Here is a 20,365-nt window from a genome sequence, read left to right as displayed (position 1 = left end):
TTAATTGAAATTAACTCAACTGACGAAAACATGACTACAATTCCAAAATAGTTGTGGGCTACTGATGAAGATTCCCCTTAAAATCATTAAGACACTATTGTCAATTACTAAGTTAATAAGGCTCATGATAAACTTAGTTACTAAGGTAATAATATTCATTATTAAGTTTAATGAAGCATGTTTACCTGCGGTTATTTACAGGATCTAAATTTCACTGGTAATTATTGACACGTAATAGCAGCAACATGACACATGACCATCAGACAGTAGTTGACTCATCATGGACCATGTACTGTCATTCGGCCAGGTGAACAGTGGGGATCACAATATGGGATGAGAGTCTTCATCTGTATTTTCTGTAAGACCAATTTTAACATCTCTGCTTATTACCCATCTTACAAGTAGATTTCAGGAGAAGTCACATATCTGTTAATGTCACCTTTTCTGCTACCTTTTGTCTGAACGGTATGGTGTAAGGTATGGAGTAGTTTTTATACCCATAAACTAGGACTGAATATGCCATCTGAAATCAGTCAGAACAGCTCTCTAGTGTACAAATCCGTACACTACTGCATTCTGAAGGTATTTTATTTATTCCGTTTCTACAATCTTCAGATCATCCTTCATGAGGCAAGGCTATAGCATGTGAATACAGGCTATAACTTCATTGAACAATTTAACCGACATAACTGAGCAAAATTGCGTAATTATTCTTTCTGGAAATTTATATTGTGCCAACCACTAATTTCTAAATGCTGTTTTTATTATGAGGTCATAAACTTAGTTGTATATGCAGGAATAAAAAATCCAAAGGATCCCAGAGGGTCAAGTGGCAGTTGGAAAGATACAATATCCTGAATTTCCCAGAATTTTTGTAATTTCAGTTTGAATCTACACTTTGCAATAACATCTCTTTTTTCCACTGACACTGCAACTTATATAACCGTGGTGACATATTAAAAAGTAACAGTGGGCATTGGTGTCAGCCAAAATTTAAATATATTCTGTCGGTGGCACTGTTGTCCCTTCCATAAAGCAGTTGAAGGAATCTAAACAAATGCAAGCTGACAAACATGAAGGGCTATTGTACTGATCAAATGTCGTCTTTTTTTTTTTTTAAATACAGGGAACAATGAATAAAAGTCTGAAAGATTATTTGCAAGCATGCAATTAATCGTAAATCCAGCTTGATCTGGATGGATGAAGCAGTAATTCATCAATCTGGTTAGCTAGTACTTTGAAAGGATTTTGCAGAACTCATTAGTTCAGGAATATTAAGACAGGTGCCTCTTTTTTTTATGAGACAATAATATGATTCCCAAATGGATAAGCTAGAAGGTCAAAAGCAAAATAATTTATCCCCAGGAGTGGGATGGATTACTATTAAGAATATTCTGAAATCCTGTCCTATTATTACTGTATTTCAAGGCATTCCTAAAAGTAATGACCTAATTTTAAAGACAGTAAATCAGAAATAACCAAATCACTGCAGCTTGTTTGGCTTTCTAAAAGATGGGTAGTCTTGATTTAAATGCTTCAGTATTTCTGAGTCTCCTTTTCATATCTAGGGGAGTCATTAAAAAAAGTTAAATACATTTTCTTTTCTCTTTCCCCCTCCCCTTCAATTCAGGGGGAATTCACTCACACAGGGGTCCTTTTTAAGAACCGAGAGAGTCTACAGACTGGAAGTGAGCTACCTCTGTTGAATGCATTGTAATGAACAAGCTTCCGTTCTTCTTTGGATGGAAATAGGTTCACTGAAGTATGTGCCTTTGGCTCTGTCTTGGCAGAATGCAGAGAAGTAGTTCCTCCTAGTTGGCAGGGCTAGTTTTTTGAAAGAGGTTGAGATTGACTCCCTTGACATTCTGAGTGTTGCCCTACTGACATATCTGAATCCACAGGTTGTTATAGCTACGTATGTGGAACCCTCAGACAGGTTTTTAATTAGTCATTTGTTAATGCTGAGGCATTAGGTAATTTCTATGTAAAAGTGAAGCAATGAGGCCAAAAATTGATTGAAGAATTAGGTCAACTAACATCCAAATTATTTTAGCATGTTTGGAGTTCCCAGGGCAATATACATATTAACCTTGGGCTAAGACATAGCCATCCTACAAGTGAATGTAACTTATACTGCATATTCTCATGGCAAAATTTTACCCCAAAGGTTTCCAACCATAGTGTTCCTACCAGGTGGGATAGCCAAAGTACTCTTTTTCTTTATAAAATTAAGATTGTGCAATTTAAAATGAGAAACAGAGAATTTGTTCAGTTTTGGGTTTTCTTTTTTAAGAGCATGTTGAGAGTTAACTGAGTAAAACTTGTAACATGGATAGCTTTGTACAGTGCTTATAAGAATACCATGGTATGGACACCAGAGGTCTTCTAGAAATCAATAATTCTCGATGAGGAAAGAAGTAACTATTTTGATGGTAATTATTAGGAGACTCATGATGGTTTGCTTTGGTTCTGACCTTGATTGCTCATGCACTGAAATAATAATTGCAGCTAATTCCTTTTTCCAGAAATGTTAATTTCTTGGTCAGTGTCAGAGAGTGTAGGTAAGGGAGGACCACTGTGCAAAACACTGTTATTTTTATTTCTCAGGAAGTATGAGTTTATCCTCTTGGGGCAACAAAAGGCCACATCGTTGGCTTAGGGTAATGCTTTTTTTAAAATGGTTCTGTCCTTAAAATGTCTTCTGAAAGGTTTTGCTTTGCTTTATTCTTGAAGATGTGAGGGCAGTTAGACACAGAGCGGACCTCACCTGATTGCAAGTGTTGTGGAGGGCAGTAAGAAGAAAGCTCTTTGATGCTCCTTGACCCTCAGCCAGCTAGCCCTAGGAGAAATCAGAGCTGATGTTATGCAGTCCTGGTTTATGGAACTGGGAAAAGATTGCTTAGCTCCTTCAGCAGCAGAGACCCCACACTCCTCTGACCCTATCATCTGGAAAGCCATTCCCTGTTAATATACTTCCCCTCTATTTGTCACTGAGGAGTTTCATTGTTGCCAGAGCAACAAGTGGCACTATATCACTGTGTCATCTTCTGTGCTTCTGGTGAACTAGCTAAATAAAGGTGTTTATAAAGAGAGCCCTTCAACTGATTGGTTTAATCAGGTATGGACATTAAAAGTAGGTGTAGGGCTGCCTATCACACTGACAGTGCAATTCTCTAGGTCAATGGATTGCTCTTTCTTTATAGGACTGTCTGTCAATGGATATGTGTACAAAGAAGTCCATAGTGGTGTCTTTATCTACTGATTCTCAAATAGCACAACTTTCATGAAGGAGGAATTGAAAAAGAGTGCAGCTGGGGTGTCGATAGAACAAAAAACTCCATCATTTTCTAAAAGGCACAATGAATGACTTAGTTGTTGCTATGAACAACTGTTGGCCATTTTATTTGCTATAGAGAAACTATGATCCCACTACGATCCAACTCAGAGAAATTACAGTGACAGGGGAATCTCTTTTTTAACATTCACTTGGCTTCATTCACTGAACAGATTCAGCTGAACCGGCTCTGTGTGGACCAAGACCTTTCACTATTGCTCACCTGCAAAGCCCACTTCTTGGCCACCATGAGGTCTCAAGCTGGCTAACATAACTGTAAATAGGGAAGGAACACCCCTGACAATGATCAAATAGTGTTAGTAGAATATGCAATAAAAAGAACAGTATTTCATATTGGGAAGTTTTTGTAGGGCAATATGTAAAGATACTGTTTTCTGAGAGAGCTGCCCATGGGAATGCTTATCGTCATACCAGAGAGTTTCCTTCAGTGCCTTGTGAATGTAATCTGTTCTCTTCTGTCAAACTGGGTTTCCTGTGTCTTGTTTAATATCTTCCTCTGCTGCAAGGTTTATACTTAAGGCCATCTCCGATGCAACACTTCATGTAAAATTGACTGCAGTACTGATATCTCTAGAGGACTTTACAGAGTATTTGGTATTTTTTTTGTTTTTTTTGGAACAAAATATCTACCTGAATGGGGTTTCTGTTTTTGTCTCTTTACATGTTATCAGTCTTCTCTTTGTAATTGTTGATTTGAGGCTTGCTGCCTAGAAGAGAAATCAGTGTTATGAATGGAGAAGAAAGCACTTTTCACAAAAGAAATGTGTGCATTGTTTGGTCTCACCTGATCTCTTCTAGAGGTTTGTTCCATTCTCTTTGACCAAAAATTCTGTGCCCAAATTCAGGTGTGTGTTATTCATATAAACTGTAGATGTTATAGTGGTTTGCACCTGGAAAAGAAAAGCAGTTTGGATTTGACCCATTACATGTTTTTACAATGAGGACACAAGTCTTTAGCTGGCTTCAAAAGCTAGCATCCCAAAGCAGGCTTTCTTCAAATATTACTACCCTTGCAGTAAACAAGGTGAATGGTACCCTGGGCTGCATTAGGAGAGGTACTGCCAGCAGGTTGGGGTAGGTGGTGCTTCCCCTCTGCTCAGCCCTGGTGAGGCTACACCTGGAGTGCTGGGATCCATAGTATATGAGAGGGATGGACATACTGGAGAGTCCAGCAAAGGGCCATGAAGTTGATGAAAGGATGGGACCTTCTCTTCTATGAGGAAGGGCTGAGAGAGCTGGCACTGTTCAGCTTAGAGAAGATAAGGCCTGGGGAGGATCTCATTGACATGTACAAATACCTGAAGGGAGAGTGTACAGAGGGTGGAGCCAGACTCCGTTCAGTAATACCCAGTGACAGGACCAGAGACAGTGGGCGCAAACTGAAACACGGGAGGTGCTGTCTGAACATGAGGAAACACTGTCACTAGTCACTGTGAGGGTAACTAGGTGCTGGCTGAGGTTGCCCAGAGAGGTTGTGGAGTCTCCGCCCTTGGAGATATTCAAAACCTGGCTGGACATGGTACTGGGCAGCTGGCTGTGGACAGCTCTGCTTGAGCAGGCGGTGTTACACCAGACGGGCTCCAGAGGATCTTTCCGCCCTGAGCCATTCTGTAGTTCTGTGTTTCTGTAATTTTGTTAACATCAAATAATAAGACTAAACACAAATAGCTACAAATGTGCTTAAACTAATACATTGTCAGCATAAAAAAAAATAGGGCATCAGTGGTATGCTACACAAACACTAGGGAAGGACAGAAAGCAAGCTGCCTATATCACATCAAAAATTTATCTCCCAAATGAGTATGCATCAGGATACAGTGAAGTTAGTGCACATATTCATGTGATTTTAAAAAAGGCATTCTCTGGAATAAAGCCTTTCGCTGCTGTTTAGTGTTTAGGCTCCTACTGCAAAGCAGAGGATTTTAATAGTTCTCAAAGGCACCAGAATTTCTATTGTGCAAAGCAGTCTGATTTTTTCCTAGTCTTGTTCTAAAAAACAACTCAATGATTTTTAATGAGGAAAATTATCTAGAAGGAAAAATTTCACCCCAGCCACTAAAGACTCTCAATCTGTTAACTGCTGAAAGCAGGGTCACTTAATGGAGAAATATGAAACTACTATGCTTACAGAAGATACTATCAAAATGCACAATTGACAACAAAATGCTGCTCTGGGCAGATATCATGGCATTCAGTACCTCCATGTAGCAAGGAGATTCATAGCTATAGCTGTAACAAGATTTCTTAGAAAAAAATCTGAATAGTAAATCATTCTGTTGAGGATGGAATTAAATATCCCTGTGAGTTCATCCCCTTCTAAAAAGTGGTATTGGAACTTGCTATGGAGGCTGAGATTACCATGGATGAGAAAGGAAGTGAAAGGCAAAAAGATTGGGCTATACATCTTCAGTTTCATGGTTTGAAATGCTACTGGGAAGATTTAACTTTTTCCCTCATTCAAAAGTTAAGCAGATTTTTGAATCTGCAGAATATTTCCTTTACGAAGTGCCTGTGTCTTGTTATTCTGAATTGTGCACATTACCGCTCTTGAATCTTCTGGAATATCAAGGGGTTCACATGTGTTTTCTTTTAGGCATCGTCATATCTAGGGATGCCAGTGGGACTGACTGCAAGATAAGCTTCCTTTCTGGCTGACTCCTGCTTTTTGCTGTCTTTAACCAGTCCTTAAAATGACTAAGAAATATAGTTTTAAAAAAAAATGTATTAATCCAAGCAATTGCTTCGTTTTAGCAATTATATTGTGATTATCATTGCCTGCTTGTGTGAGGTCTCTTTCAGCTTGAGCTTGAGTCAGAAAGCAACCAAGAGCAAACAACAATTCTTTCAAAGCAAGAAGCCTCCTTTAAAAATGCCACATTGCTGATCTTGACAAGTACGCAGAAAAAAACAGGCAAATGCACAGAAATTTTCAAGGCCTTCCATTCATCCAGACACTGGGTACTATGCAATATTGCCTCACAACAGATTTTGTTCCTTGCATGCAAATAGAATCAGTGTGCTAGCTATAATTTAATCCATGTTGTAGACAGGGTCAACACAAAGGCCTTGGTAGAGCACTGGGCTGCAGTCAGGCAGCTGTGACTATTTTAACAGAAATCAGGGAGTCCTTGCTCAAAGAATGAGGCAGCATATTCATTACTTTTAGAGCAATAAAAAGACGGAATGCTGAAAGTGGGGGTTTTAAAATTGCACTTAAAAAAATAGAACAAAAAGCAAACGGAGATGGAACTGATTCCGTATTACTATAAAAATATCAAAGTGATGCTGGATCCAGGTTATAGAGTTTTTAATTTTGTTTCATTCTGTGTATCTTCAGAAAACCTTTACTAATTTAGATAGCATTGTTATTGCTTTTGCATATACACTTTATTTATTGGCTAGAGATAGAATATACAATATCCCAAGCTACTTTGCTGGCTAGGTAATATTCCAAAAACTTTAAATTTCCTTCCCTCCATTTAACGTTTGCAAGAAATCCATCTAGACATTTTTGTTTGCAAATAAAAAGATATAATTTAGTTTATTTTAGACTCACATTAAATAAAAATTTAAATATTATGCTTAATTCTGTCATGTCCTTTGTACTTCCATATTAATTACAAGTATATTCTTATGTAGTTTTTCCCCCTAACTTACAGTTGTTATATAAACATACAATCTCATACAAATATTTTCTTATGGAGAATTTCTTTTAAATACATGCAGAACTAATAACAAAATATATATTTCTGAAGCATTATAGCATTCCATAAACTTCATTTATTTTTAAATCAGTGAAAGCATATTGAACAGAACTCCATTCTTTCAATATGCATTAGCTTAGTTTGTTTGTTTGAATTTTATAGACTATCCAGAAATTTGTGATAGCATTGGTGCTTTCACTCTGCAGTGAGCCATTTGTCTGTGGACTTGCTTGTTGTTCTTGCCTTTAGTAAGAACCTTTGTATGCTCTGTCTGCTGATAGTGTCTGTTATCCATTTTTACCCAGGTTCTTACATGTGTGACTGACTGAAGAATTACTCTGGGATTATTTTGACCCCCAGTTCAGTTTTCTTAGGCTGCTATAAAATGGCATGACATAATTAAATCCAGATATGGGGGTGGTTTTGTTCTGATTACATGACAGCTTTAGCCATATGCTACATGGATCAGGGGACTTCTATAATTTAATTGGTTCTCCTGCATGACTAAAGTTTGTAATTTCTGTTGATATTAAGGTCTTCTTCCCCTGTTCTACTGTTCAGAATACCTCTGTAACAGAGCTTTGCTTGAGAACTAGTGAGGCCCTATTTTATAGGGGAACGGGTAATCACCAGGAGCCTGACTTGAGAACACCTGGAATTCATTAAAATTCCCTCTTACTAGCCTGTTGGACTGTCGTGTTTGCTTGCGGACTTCTATAAGTACACAACACCATCTCTTAAAAGCATTTGTTCATTCAAGTGAATGATTCTGACCTTTATTGTGCCTCTGCAGTTCCGTTTCAAGTGATTAAATTATTGAAGTGTTTCCGTATGCTAGGTAACTAGCGCGATTTCTCTAGGCTTGCTGGGTAGAAAGGGGGTGTAGAAGTAAGCTGGGTATAACATTTTTCTTGGTATCCCACTCACTCCAATTCAACAAGTAGGCAGATGACATAAAACGCATGGGTAGTCTCATTCAAGGGGAGGTAAACTGCTGATCTACATTGGGAGTGGGGAGGGACAAGCCACATCTGAACTGTGAGGCACAGACCGCTCTGGCCATTATTCAGGGTAAGTGTGTGTGTGAGGTGAGTTAATTCCTTTTAGTTCCTGGATAAATCCATGGCTGACCTCATTGATGTGACAGTGAAATCAGCAGGGGGTCTCATGTGCTTAAAAGGAAGGCACGTATTAAAGTGCTTTCTTTGAACCAAGGTCACTGCGTTGCTAATCTGAGCATTTTTCCTCTCATGGGCAAATACCTTCTGATCTGTGAGCATCCTTTGCTCTTGTTGATGCAGAGGTTTGGTTCTGTGCCAAAGAAGCAAGTGGGATATTTATTGCTGACTTCAAGATGAATAGGGTATATAACAGGAGCAGGAGCCACAGCTATCTTGAAGGCAGTCTTCTAATTAATCATATCTATTTGTTCTATGACAGCAAGGTCTTCACAAAAGAATTCTGAATACCTCCCTTGAGTTCTTCTGTGTCAGCAGGGGCATCTCAGCCCAGAGCAAAGTGTGAGGAACTGGGCAAGCTATTTCTTTTCCATTGTGAACAAGCCCACACTGCGAAGGCCATACCTAATAAGAGAGATAGTGTTTTTTTCATACAGGTTTGTCTGCTCCAAAGATACTGCTGGAAATATTTATACTGTTATGTAGAAAAGCATTCCTTGGAGACGAGTCATCTTGTAATTTGAAATTAGGGCAGATGTTTGTGGTGCTGGTGTCAGTGGCTCTTCTTGCTACCCTGCTGTCACAGTGTAGTCTAGACAAACCTTGAGGCTCAAAAACTCTCAGACTACCAGACTGTCAGGTCAGATGGGAAATTGAGGCCCTTAGTCTGCAAGTAAGGTAGATCACACGGCATGTGCAAAAAGTAGTTTGTACTTGAAAGGTTTCCTCTGGCCTGTCAGCCACCTCTAACCAGGAGATGGGACTTGAGGAAAATAGGGAGAAAACTTGCAGAGGTGGAACTTAAGCTTATAGGCTTACTGTGCTCTACAACCCCAAAGTTAATCTTTACCCACAGTGCATGTATTTTTGGAGGCATTCTCCTTTCATTAGTATATTTGTGTTATGTTTGGAATGAATGACCATAGAGGTGGTGTGTGAAATTTTAAACAAAACTTATCCTACCAAAGTAGTTATCCTGTTTATTGGCTTTTGAAGGGTGTATTTCTCAAATCAATAATGAAAATAGTAATTTGTATGCCCAAAATGTCTTCAGTGAGAGCTTCAAAGCACTGTAAATATATCCATACAGCACTTCTGTGAAATAGACATAATATTACCACTTTATAGAGGGGTATAAAAGATAAAATCACTAGCCCAGATCTAACCAGAACACCAGTGATAGATAAGATAGAAATAATATGACAGATGTTGATGTACATCTGCTACATAACCCTTGTTTCTTTCCACACAGCTTTTAATGCTATATGTCTATATTTTTGGTTGCAGTTACAATTTTATAATAGTCTGCTGCTTTTCCACTCCTGTGAGGTAGAGAAGCAGGTCTCTGTGTGCAATGTGGCATTACTTACACTATTAAGTTCCAGGCAGGTATCTCTGTTTGATCTGATCCTTGGTGTGGCATTACTGATGAGCTTGGAGGAGACATGACAAGCCTTGAAGAGAGGCATATTCTGGAAGGGTAGCTGGCAGATGAGGGAGAGATCCCAGCAATTGTTCAGCAGTGCAGGAAGGAGTAGTTGTAAGCCTGACCTTTCTGTGTAGAGAGCCATGAAGAGTGAGGTGCTGATAGCAGTTGTTTCAGCAAGCCATTTGGAGCACAGGAGTATTTCCTGTAGGCAGATCTGGCCTCCAGGGGTCAGACACATCCCCAGAGTCTTTTCTGGCCTTTGCTAGACCTCAGGAGGCACCACCAAAGGGTTAAATAGTTCCACAGTGTGTCGTTCACTCTCTAATTAGGAAATAGTCTAAGAGCTCAAAGTTCAAAATGCACATGGTCTGAGCTGGGACTAAGCCCAAGTTCCCATTGATCGCAGCCTCATATGTTAGCGTGCTGCATCTGCACATGATCTCTTCCACTTGCCATTTCTGCAATTTGTTTTCCTTTTCTAAAGAAAAATGAAACAATCTACAGAGTTTCACTTCCTTTGTCACTGTCTAGAGTCTTTCACTGTTTGAGCTTGTGTGCTTTCTGGGAATAACTTGTGACCCACTTTATAATTGAAACCAGGCCAGTGAAACACGACAAAAATCTTCTCGTTCCACTCCATTCTGCAGCATCTGAGGCTACTGCTGGAGGGGCAGGAGAGGTCTCCTCCCAGCAGAGGCATAGATATGAACTAGTCAGGCTGAGCCTCAGGGGGCCAGAGATCCCTTGTTGGCCCCCAAAGGAGAAGCAGAGGACAGGCAAAAAGGCATACAGATGGGATTGTGTTTTGAAAAGAAAGGGCAGAGTGAGGCTAGGCTGAGGCCACAAAGAGGGAAAAGGGAAAAACAGTTTTACCATGCAAAGAATAAACGGTAGAAGCCAGATGCATGGATGATAATGTGGAAGGGGACAGAGTCAAAATGTTACCTCATGGAGCTTGCAACCCAGGGAGTGGGCAAAGTTAAGTTCTGGTGATCCATAACCCAAATACTTTCTGTTTTCAGATGCAGGAAACTTAAATATTTCCCTTTTTGCCCATCAGAATCTTTATTCTAGTGAATCTTTTTCCTAGGAAATCAAATTTTTACTATGTTTTCAGAAACTTGCATTTAATTAAAATAAAGTCTCACCTTCCTTTGGAAAATACAGTTCAGTAAAACATTTTAGTACTTGCTGGAAATCAAACAAGGGGTTACAGGATCTTTTGGGACCTTGTGTTTGAGTGGCATGGTTTTGGGGCTCTGGAGCCTCACCTCAGAATGGATGGTAGCTTCTGGGCATGACAGACGCTTTCTGCTTATGAAAAAGAAGGTGATTCTGGTGTCTACCTCTTTCCCTCTCCTGCTTCCAGCCACCTGTGTTTACTGCTTCCCTCTGCTGGCTCTTGCACTGTTTAACATGGCAGGGAGATGAGTCAGATCATTAACCTGTCTGAAAAACATCCAGCAAGACAAATTTGGTCTGTGAGCTTTCACACTATTCCTGGAACATGTGTAAGGGAGGGGGCAGGCCTGTGCAGCTGGTAATGGCAATGAGGAAAGAGGGCAAGTAAACTGTTAAATCAGCTTGGCCATCTCACTTAGCTGGTGCCTGGGTTGGTGCCGTTGGCAGTGCTGCTAACAATTTTCCTGTGTCATACAGGGCTTAAGGACAAAGAGGCAGCATCACCCTTGGCATAATTCTGTGAGAGGATTTGGAGGAGTTATACCCAGGGTGACTTTGTCTAAAGTGTGCCTTTTCGACATAGTCCACTAAATCAGCTCATTCTTGCTCTCTCTTTTGTTTCTTTATTTGTGGCTACACTGAATTAGCATCTTAAATAAATTGCCATGGGAATCAGAGATGCAATAGCTAGCTTGCTTTTTCTTGCGCATCTACAAACAGTCTTTTCATAGCAGTCTTTTCACATCTAATGTACAGTGTTTGGACACTTGATCTATATCTATCAAGAGCTTTTGATGCCTATCCTGTTCTGTAAAAAAATCTAACAGTGTAAGGTGCATAACGGATGGTATATGGTTGACTGAGAGAAAATTTCTGGCACATATAATTTATATATACACATGAAACATCTCTGGAGTGATTTGTCGCCTATTTATTGCTTTTCGCTCTCATTCTGATACATTTTTTCTGTATTTTGTGACACATGGATTGTAGAAGAGAAAGAAGAAAAGATAACTTGGTTTGATGAAGGAGGGCATTCTCTGCATAGAGGACAAGGTAAAAAAAGAGAGCTTTGTAGGAAGAGAGAAGGCAGAAAAGACAGGCCTTGTGATCAAGAGAGCTGTGGGAGTGGATCAATAAGAAAGGAGACATTCTGAAAAGGCCTTGAAGCTCAGGACAAGAAAGCATGGCTTTCATGGGGATGTAGACAATGTGGCTGGGGTGTGGAACAAAAGATGACCCCAGTTGCTGAATTTTCTGTGGAGAACAATGTAGGTGCATTGGGAATAAGATCCAGGCTCAGTAAGCAAAATAAAGTAATCAAATACTGTGATCACATAGTGGATCTGGGCAGCGAGTTACATGTTAAAAACTGGAAGAGAGCTCTGGTAAAACAATGTGGATAGCACAGGGTTAACTAAGCAGGAAATCTGGATAAAAGTATAGGCAGTGTAGGTTATATACTTGGGTGACAGCTGATGGAGCTGTGCAATTGCACCAGAACCTCAGATATTGAAGAACATGCCTAGTACCTCTCACTGTGAAGAAAACTTGCAAACGTGACCCCAGCACATTGTGATGCAGCAATATGTGCCAGAACTCTCACACAGCCTGTCAGCAGAAGCCTGAGAGCTGAGATATGCCTGCCCATCTGAACGAGGTGCTAACTTCAGCATCTGCTTCCGCAGGGGACTCAGCTCCTTTACAAAACCGGGGGGTGGAATGGGGGGGAATGACTTGTGCCAAGACTATACAGTAATGGATGTAGTGTAATTGGACTGCTTTAAATTGCCCCCAGAAAAGAATCTTAAAATTAGGAGCTGTCAAGGCATTTAATACAGTATGCCTAAAACACAGGGTAAAATGTAGGACTGGAGAAAAGCAGAAAACTGAACAATAGAAATGCATGCTTATAAATCATTGACATAACAGGAACCTGCACGAGCAAATAGTAAAAGCTGGATAGAATATAACAAGAAGTAGGATGTCTTGGGAGTGTGAGAGAGGAAGAGGTAGATGCTGAGAGAATTAATCAGAAAGGTCCAAGAAAAAACAGTGAAAGCAAAAAAAGATGGTGTGTTTCTTAAGGTGGATCTTAATTATTTCCAAAGCAGAAAAGAGCTCAAAGAGGCTGAGGCTGAAGTACAAAGCGTGATATTTATGCAGGGAGTTATTATAAGAGACTTGGTGAGACTGATTTTGGTGGCAGACAGGCCTCACGGCCAAACTAGAGACACAAGAAAGTAGGACAGAACTGGGATGAAATGGGATCAGCAGCTCTAAGCAGGCTATTCAATTAACTAGGAACAATTCAGTTCCAACAACAGAGAGGAACTTGGGGAAACAGGTGGGATCATAGATGGCTGAGGCAAGATCAGAAGGAGCTTAAATTTCAGGGAGTATTCACTCTGTGCAATGCCTCTTCTGTCTCTCTATTAACGTCACTAAACTGACAGAAGTATTTGCTTCTGTGCTACATTATCTTGCCTTGAAATTATGGCAGGGGAATGGATGGGACACATGACACAGGACAGAGCTGGGCATGGTGTAGTGGTGAAAAGAGGGAAGATCCAACACCACCTCTTTCCGCAGCAGTAAGTTGCTAGATCAGCTTGTTGTCTCACAGAACCTTACCCTAAGGTCCCTGTGTTGTGGCTGTGCTCTTTTGGGGAGATCAGGATCGAAAGAACAAGTGGTTAAGACAGAAATGAAGAGAAGCAATCATAGGAGGATCAATGAATGTTGGGGGGTCAGGTCAAGAAGGTCAGGGTAAGACATTTGTGACAGAGAACTGAGAAACCCCAGTGTCAGAAAAGTGTGTTAGGAAGGATGAGAATAAGAAAAAGGGTGGATGAGAAGAAAAATCAGAGACTTTACACGTGAAAGTTCTTTAGAGTGAATATGGGCTAAACTTAATTCACAGGTTTTTTGTTAGTTTGTTTGATTGACCTAAACAGAACAATGCACTGGGGATGCCTGTGGACTTTCTGAAAGCCTTTGTGCAAATACACAGCAAATATGTGCTTCTCCTGAAGAGGCTTACTGATTTTTTTCCTTCTGCCTTAAGCATTTTACTGTTTAGCAATAAACTGTCAAGCACTAGCTCTTCCTAGTTAGTCCCTCATCCTTCCCTACTTAACAATGAAATACATATCTTGAACACCCAGAATGCGAAGAAGCTAATCATTGGCTTGCATTGTGGCTGGCAGGGCAGGCCCGCCTCTTTGGCTTGTGCTGACAAGCTGTTTATGTTTGTGCAAGGCCACCCTTTAACTCAGCCGCCTGATGGCCATAATGAGACCAACTGTCTGAATGCTGCAGGGAGCTAAATCTTCTGATCAGAGGCACAGTGAATTTCAGTCTCTGATACCTCTGTGTGGACTCTATGGAACACTAGTAAGTAGCTTTCTGTCTTGTTGTGGCTTTTCTCATAAGACTAAGGGCAAGTTTTAGCAAGGCAGGTAGGTGCTGTCATTCAGAGAGGCAGCTATTAAAGTGTTTTCTTCTGTCTAGAACTAAAAGAGCAGCTACTTTGTATGCACTGTCATGACTACAAGGACTACACTATTTCAATCTCAAATTAGACCTTCCTGGGAGGCAAGAGGGAAGAAGTTAATAGGGACACAACCCATTTAAACTTGCCAGGTTATATTTTTTTAATATGAATTTATGCATCTAGTTCTCATTTTTAGCTGCACTTCCAGTATTTGATCATGCAGTCATGTTTCAAACAGCAGCAGTTTTTGCAAGGTCATAATTAGCATTGTTTGGAAAAGTGTAAATGGGCTAGAGATGGGATACTCCCAAAAATGCTGATAGGTGCTGTCATGTTCTAAGATATACACCTAGCAGCAGAAAAAAACAGAGTCATGTTCAGAGGTTTTGGTCCTCTTTTCTGGCTGCTGTTAGGAAATGTTAACAGCTCCACAGAGCAAAAGATTGCAGAGGTGGAACGAGCTTGACTTTGTGTGTCTTAATATGTCCTTTCTGATGTTCAGGATTTTAAATAAAATATTCCATGTATGGACAGTATTCTTCAACTTATATTGATGGACTTTTCTCACTTTCTCTTTTACCCTTTACACCAGCAAAGAAAATCTTAATGTCCCTGTCAGAGCTGTACGCAGTCCAGAATCTCACAACTAGTCTGCCCCCGAAGTTTTGGCAAGTCTGTGTAGAGGTTTAATGTGGTAGCTGAGGAACTCATCTATAGATCTGATTTTATAAATTAAGAAAAAGATATGACAGGTTAAGTGGCTTTGCCATGACCATAGAGCAAAGTAAGTGTCAGCACTCAGCAGTCTATTACTGAGGTCATTGTACTATATTATTTCTTTTTCTTCCTTTCATTTTTTTTTACAAACCCTACTGGACAGTGTGAATAGTAATTTCTAGGGATGACTCTGTGCACCTCACAGGGTTCAGATTGGCTAAGTGAAGTACCTCATGATTTGGCTGCTTATCCAAACTACTCTGAGCCCAAAAGTGGGTAGGAAGCTTCAAGTAGAGTAGGCTGCAGCAATATTTTTAGTTCTTCCTTCTTTTGGCATGGCTCGAAGTGCCCCATATGGCACTGTGACAGCACTTTGATATTGCCAGGATGGTCCTTTTTGCAGGGTACTACTTCAGGTCTCTCCTGAACCAGAAATGCCAGTATCTCCAGAAAATTCAGCTCAGGCTCTGAGTTAAAGGTATGTGGGGAGAAAAAAGAAGCTGTCACTGTAAATAAGCATGTTCATTATGCCTCTCTTTAAAATCACAGGAATAACCTTACTTCTGAGTTTCAATCAGATGTCTGTTAGCCTTGAGTCATGCCAAAAAAAAGAAAAAGGCAAATCCAAAGCAAGGCCTGATGCCATGTTCTTTTTGGCTTGTCTAACTTGCCCTCTATGGCTGCACCCAATAGGGGGATGCCCTGGGGGTTGTGGCCTCATCTCTGCCATGCTTCTTGTGTTTTGGGGCTCTGCACAGCTTCTACAGACAGCCCTGATGCAGTCTGGAGGGAGACCTTTGGCTCAACTCTCCTACTCATCTATAATGTTTTTAAGGACTGCATCATTCAGTGAGTCTTGAATTAGAGCCAGTCAAGCAATATGATCTGTGGGAAGCAGTGGCTAAGAGACAGTTAGACAGAAACTTTCAAATAAAAATGGTCAAATTATGGGCAGCTGTTGTACTTAGGATGTTATAACTGAATGGGTCTTGATGCTCACAGTTGTTCAGCTCTGAGACTGAGCCTCCTCTACAGCAATACAGTGCATGTGTGGTAGTGTATGAACTGAAGCTAATTACAGCAATAAGCTGCTTCTGTGCCAGGTTGTGCACACAAGCTGGGGGTTTTCAGTCATTCCCTCTAAGTAGCAGATAGATACTAAGCCTTGATTAGTAAAGATGAAAATGAAATTGTGTTTTGTCTATAGATTAAGAAAGCAGGATCTCAGTACTTAAGTAACAATGAAAGCCAGGAGATATATATCAGGCATAAATACACACCTAGGAGTTTTGCTGTGCTCTCTCAGTATATATTTTGGAACTATCAATATGCTTACCACATTGCCTCTCTCTTGACTAAAGAAAGAACTCCCTTGTGTATCACAAGCTCAGCACAACATGGCTTGCTCTGTAGGGGCAGACTATGCCTGTTTGATTTATATCTGGGTAAACAGGCAGAAGATTAAAATTGATTTGTCTTCCTTCCAGAGAGATAATTTTCAAGATGTATTCACAGGTCTTGCTAAAACAGGGTGCTGAATCAACCTGCTTCGTAAAAAAACCCTGACTACTCCGAACAGCATATGCTATAATTGTACTTTCTGATTCTGAGATGGTAGGCAGTTTGTGAAAGCAAAATGATTTACTAATACTCATTAACTGAGCTTTCAGATAGCCTGGGAAGCAGATAAGCATATCGTCCTCAATCTATAAAAGAGGGTAATGAAATATGGAAGAAAGCTGGAAGTAGAACTAATATCTGCTTCCCAGGGCTGTGTTTTTTACTGCAATTCATTTTTTTCCACTGGCTTTGTAGGTACACTCTATGTTGACTGTGGGGTCCCTTGCCAACATTTTCCTGTGGTTGAGCCTTTAGTCTGCAGGCACATTGGCAATATAGGTGGTGTTCAGTTATTCAGCAGTCAATGGAAAGTATTAATCTGGGGTTGACTGAAACTCTGATCTCTTGTCATGACCTCTTACGAGTACTTCCCAAACATACTTACGACTACTGGATTACAAAGCCTGTAACATTGAATCTGATCTACTATATTTCCCCTCTTTGCCCTTGAGAATGTCAGACCAGCTCCCAGAGCTGATCGATCTCTTGGGAAAGAACAGCTTTCTAGATCAATAACAGTTTTGAGTTACCAGAGCTGTAATTCATGACACTGAGCATTTGAATTCTTAGTGAAAACAGGAGGCTTCAAGGGTGTTTTTCATCTCGGGGATTCAGCTTATTAGCAGGTGCTCTGCTGACGTGTCCTTTATGTTTGAAATGTATTAATTAAGGTTATGATAAGAGAGAACCTGTGAGTGAAATACCACATGTGCCCCCCTCCCATCATCTGTTTGAGTCTGACCAGAAAACTGAACTGTCAGTGCCTGAAAGAAGCAGTGGCAGCCTTCTGTCAGGTTTGGATAGACTTCCTTGTGAAATCACTCACCATCAGTACTCAGGTCTCTGTAGGGGTAGAAGCTGAGATTTGCAAACAACCCTTCCCCAAGCCTCTCTCTTAAATCTGAACCTTTGACTAATATCCTCCATGCTAATATCCTCAACTTTCACCCACACCTGTGAAAATTTTTCAAATTTTCATTGTGGTTCTACCCCCCCTTCCTCCCTGGTCCATTTTTCTAAGTATTAGACCCTTTTCTAGGTAAGGGATGTTGTTGCCAGTAAAGTGGAACATACTGGTTGGTTCTGAACAATAAAAAATGTTAAGCATTGCAGCCTTTTCTATTAAAAAAAAAAAAATAAAGAAAAAGCAGCAGGGTTGTAGTACTCAGATCATGCTCATACATCAAAAGCAGAGGGTCTCCTACTACGTGCATTTTATTTTGGTGGTGTTGCTCAGAGAAAGCACTGCACTTAGGAAAGAAAAGGATTACAAGGCAGGTTATATGTACAAATTTCGCCCCAGGAGACTAGAGGAAGTTTCTCAACCAGGAATTGGCCACAGGGCCAGTTCTGTAGGGTGGCCCCTGCCTGAAATATAATAGAAAGTGCAGGTCAAGACAGAAAGAAAAGGGACCGCTTTCTACCTTCCTTGCCTGTGGCAGAGAGTGAATTGCAGTGGTTAAGTGGTCTTCAGGTCTGTGCTGCCTTAAATCTGTATCTACCAGAGTCCACTGGTTTCTTTAACTTCTCTCCCTGTCTGATATGCCTGGCCTCCCAGCTGGCAAGCAACGTTGAAAGAAACAAGCATCAGGGACATACAGGTAGTTGTACTGGCTGTGCTCTGCTGCTATGCTGGGAAGATGTTTCCTTGGACTCCGTAAGTGACCCCGAAGCTTTCTTCTTACTGGAATCACTGGCTTATAGAACAGGCTCTCTGCATTGCTGCATTGCTTTGATAGTGTGTAATAGACAGTCTTGCAAGCTACCTTTTTTCAGGGCACATGCAGGACTGGTATAAAAGTAACTGCAGCCTCTGGATGGCCCACCCAGATTCCTCTCTCTAGTTCACCCCTCTAAGACCCAGAAAGCAAATTGTATCCCAGTGTTTGCTCAAGTAGGCAGGAAATATAGATGCCACTGCTCCTTCATCTATGAAGGAGCTTTTAAATATTTCAGTTTCCTTCTTTCTTGCCTAGGAAGCAGGCAGTTTGTGTAGCTGGACCAAAGGTCTAAGAAAGCAGCAATTTAAGCTCATAGCATAAAGTACACCTAATTGAGTGGGTAGCTTGCTGTGTTCTGTCCTGGCTGCTGCTGTCTAAAAAGAATTATCACTGCTGTCATCAGCCTTTCCCTCTTATCACTGCTGGTTCACAGCATGTGAAACTGAGAAGCATAGTACTTGTTAATACTCAAGGATTGCACTGCAGTTTCCCTCATGAAATCAAATCAGGCTGGAGCTCACTTTCTTCCTGACCTCCTCCTCTTTACACAGCATCTTCCATTGCCACTTTACCTAATGCTCCCTAAGCTATGGTATAACCCCCTAATGTACCATGACAGTCAGATGTTAATGTTAGTTACGGTAATATCCTGCCATGGAATTCTGCAGGTCTTTGGCAAAACTCCCACTTACGGCAATAAGAGGACTAGTTACTTAAGGGCTGAAAAGGGACTGTGAGAATTAGTCTTTTCTTCTATATGTGGTTTAATTTCTTCTTCTGACTGGGATGCTTAACTTCAGGGCGGTACCTTTGACCTTCTTTTAAATTAGTTTTTGAATGTGTAAGAGCAAGATGATAGGTATTTGATGAGGTTAATATTAACTCTGGCACTGCAGTGGCTGAACTTTCAGCATATTACAGTTTTCAGACATTACCTTCATGAGACCATCTGTTTAAAGAAATCTGCTGTCTCCTCTCCATTTTCCCCATCATTTTCTCCTGATATCCACTCTTCTCTATCAGTTTGAAATCTGTGCTTGACACTCATATATACTTTGGGACCCAGAGCTACAGCAGAACACTTCCTTGGTTCACAGTGGCTATGGAAAATGTTATGCTGTCACATTCCAATACACAGATGGAAAAATGTGAGCCAGAGCTACTGTGTCTCTGACTGCAAAAAAGAGGATACAGGAGTAGGAGGAGATGACCATATGGGTTAAAAGAGTGGGGGCAGCATTCTTGTATATGTGTGGAGGTACCTAAATCAGGGTATTCTCAGCAGAGATGTCTTGTGTTCTTACCTGTTCCAAAGCCCTGGACGGTCTTGAGCCTCTCTCAGCCTTTCACTCTGGCTTTTAGTGTCTCCTAGCCTGAGGCCCTTCATCCTTAGACCGAGTCTCCAGCTACTGCCAGAGCATCGAGCTCCTCTCTGCGGTCCATGCCCCCCGCCTTAACCACATAGTTCACAGCCTCTTCATCCTTCTGCCATAACTCCTTTCCTGCCATTCTAGAGTTACCTTTTTTCCAGGCCTCCCAGATCCCATCCTCCTTCTCTGCTCCATACCATTTAAGATGCTTGTTCTCCCTGCCTTGCAGTCCTTGAAAGCTTCCCCAGAGCCCTTCACTCTTTGCCCTGTTCTCCTCCTACTTTCAGTCTTCCTCGCTACAGATCAGTGTTTGCAGTCTCAGAAACGGGGCTGTTTCTTCTCCCCTAGAGTCTCAGGTTCTTCAGTGCAAAGGCCTCAATATTCTTTTTCCTCTTTCTCATTGTACTTGAAGGCAGGAAAGTAGGACAGGTCCAGGGTAAACCAGGCACATACTAGCCCTTTGTACGCTGTAAGAATGGATAGCTCCAGGCAAGGTCAGAGAAAGACTGAGCCAAGAAATATATAAGCATGGTATATTTTTTAGAAAATGTAGCCCTTTCTATTTCTCTTGGCAAACAAAGTGTCCAGTATGC

At 40.8% G+C, this 20,365-nt stretch overlaps 1 protein-coding gene and 1 long non-coding RNA gene across 9 annotated transcripts in view; one reads left to right on the top strand and one right to left on the bottom strand.

Moving 5' to 3' along the window:
* The window catches only part of TRIM2 (tripartite motif containing 2), a 125,825-nt gene that overhangs the window by 37,919 nt on the left and 67,541 nt on the right, over positions 1-20,365 (top strand). For 2 of the 7 annotated variants that reach the window (XM_064449851.1, XM_064449849.1), the window contains exon 1: positions 14,119-14,244. The exons of the other annotated variants lie outside the window; for them this stretch is intronic. The gene's annotated coding sequence lies outside the window, so the exon portion shown is untranslated. Of the gene's footprint in view, positions 1-14,118; positions 14,245-20,365 lie in introns of those variants that run through there. 7 annotated transcript variants of the gene reach the window in all.
* Positions 600-9,859, bottom strand: LOC135313275 (uncharacterized). Of its 2 annotated transcripts, XR_010372895.1 has the most exons (4): positions 9,608-9,859; positions 4,140-4,245; positions 3,986-4,062; positions 600-2,839 (listed from the first exon to the last, which is right to left on the bottom strand). It is a non-coding gene; the product is annotated as an uncharacterized LOC135313275 (long non-coding RNA). The 2 variants fall into 2 exon arrangements; XR_010372894.1 differs by having other exon boundaries at positions 600-4,062.

This window comes from Phalacrocorax carbo, chromosome 4 (assembly GCF_963921805.1).
Source record: "Phalacrocorax carbo chromosome 4, bPhaCar2.1, whole genome shotgun sequence".
NCBI classification, from domain to species: domain Eukaryota; kingdom Metazoa; phylum Chordata; class Aves; order Suliformes; family Phalacrocoracidae; genus Phalacrocorax; species Phalacrocorax carbo.
The sequence above is the reverse complement of the archived record's forward strand: the minus strand, read 5'-3'. Positions and strand labels throughout refer to the sequence as shown.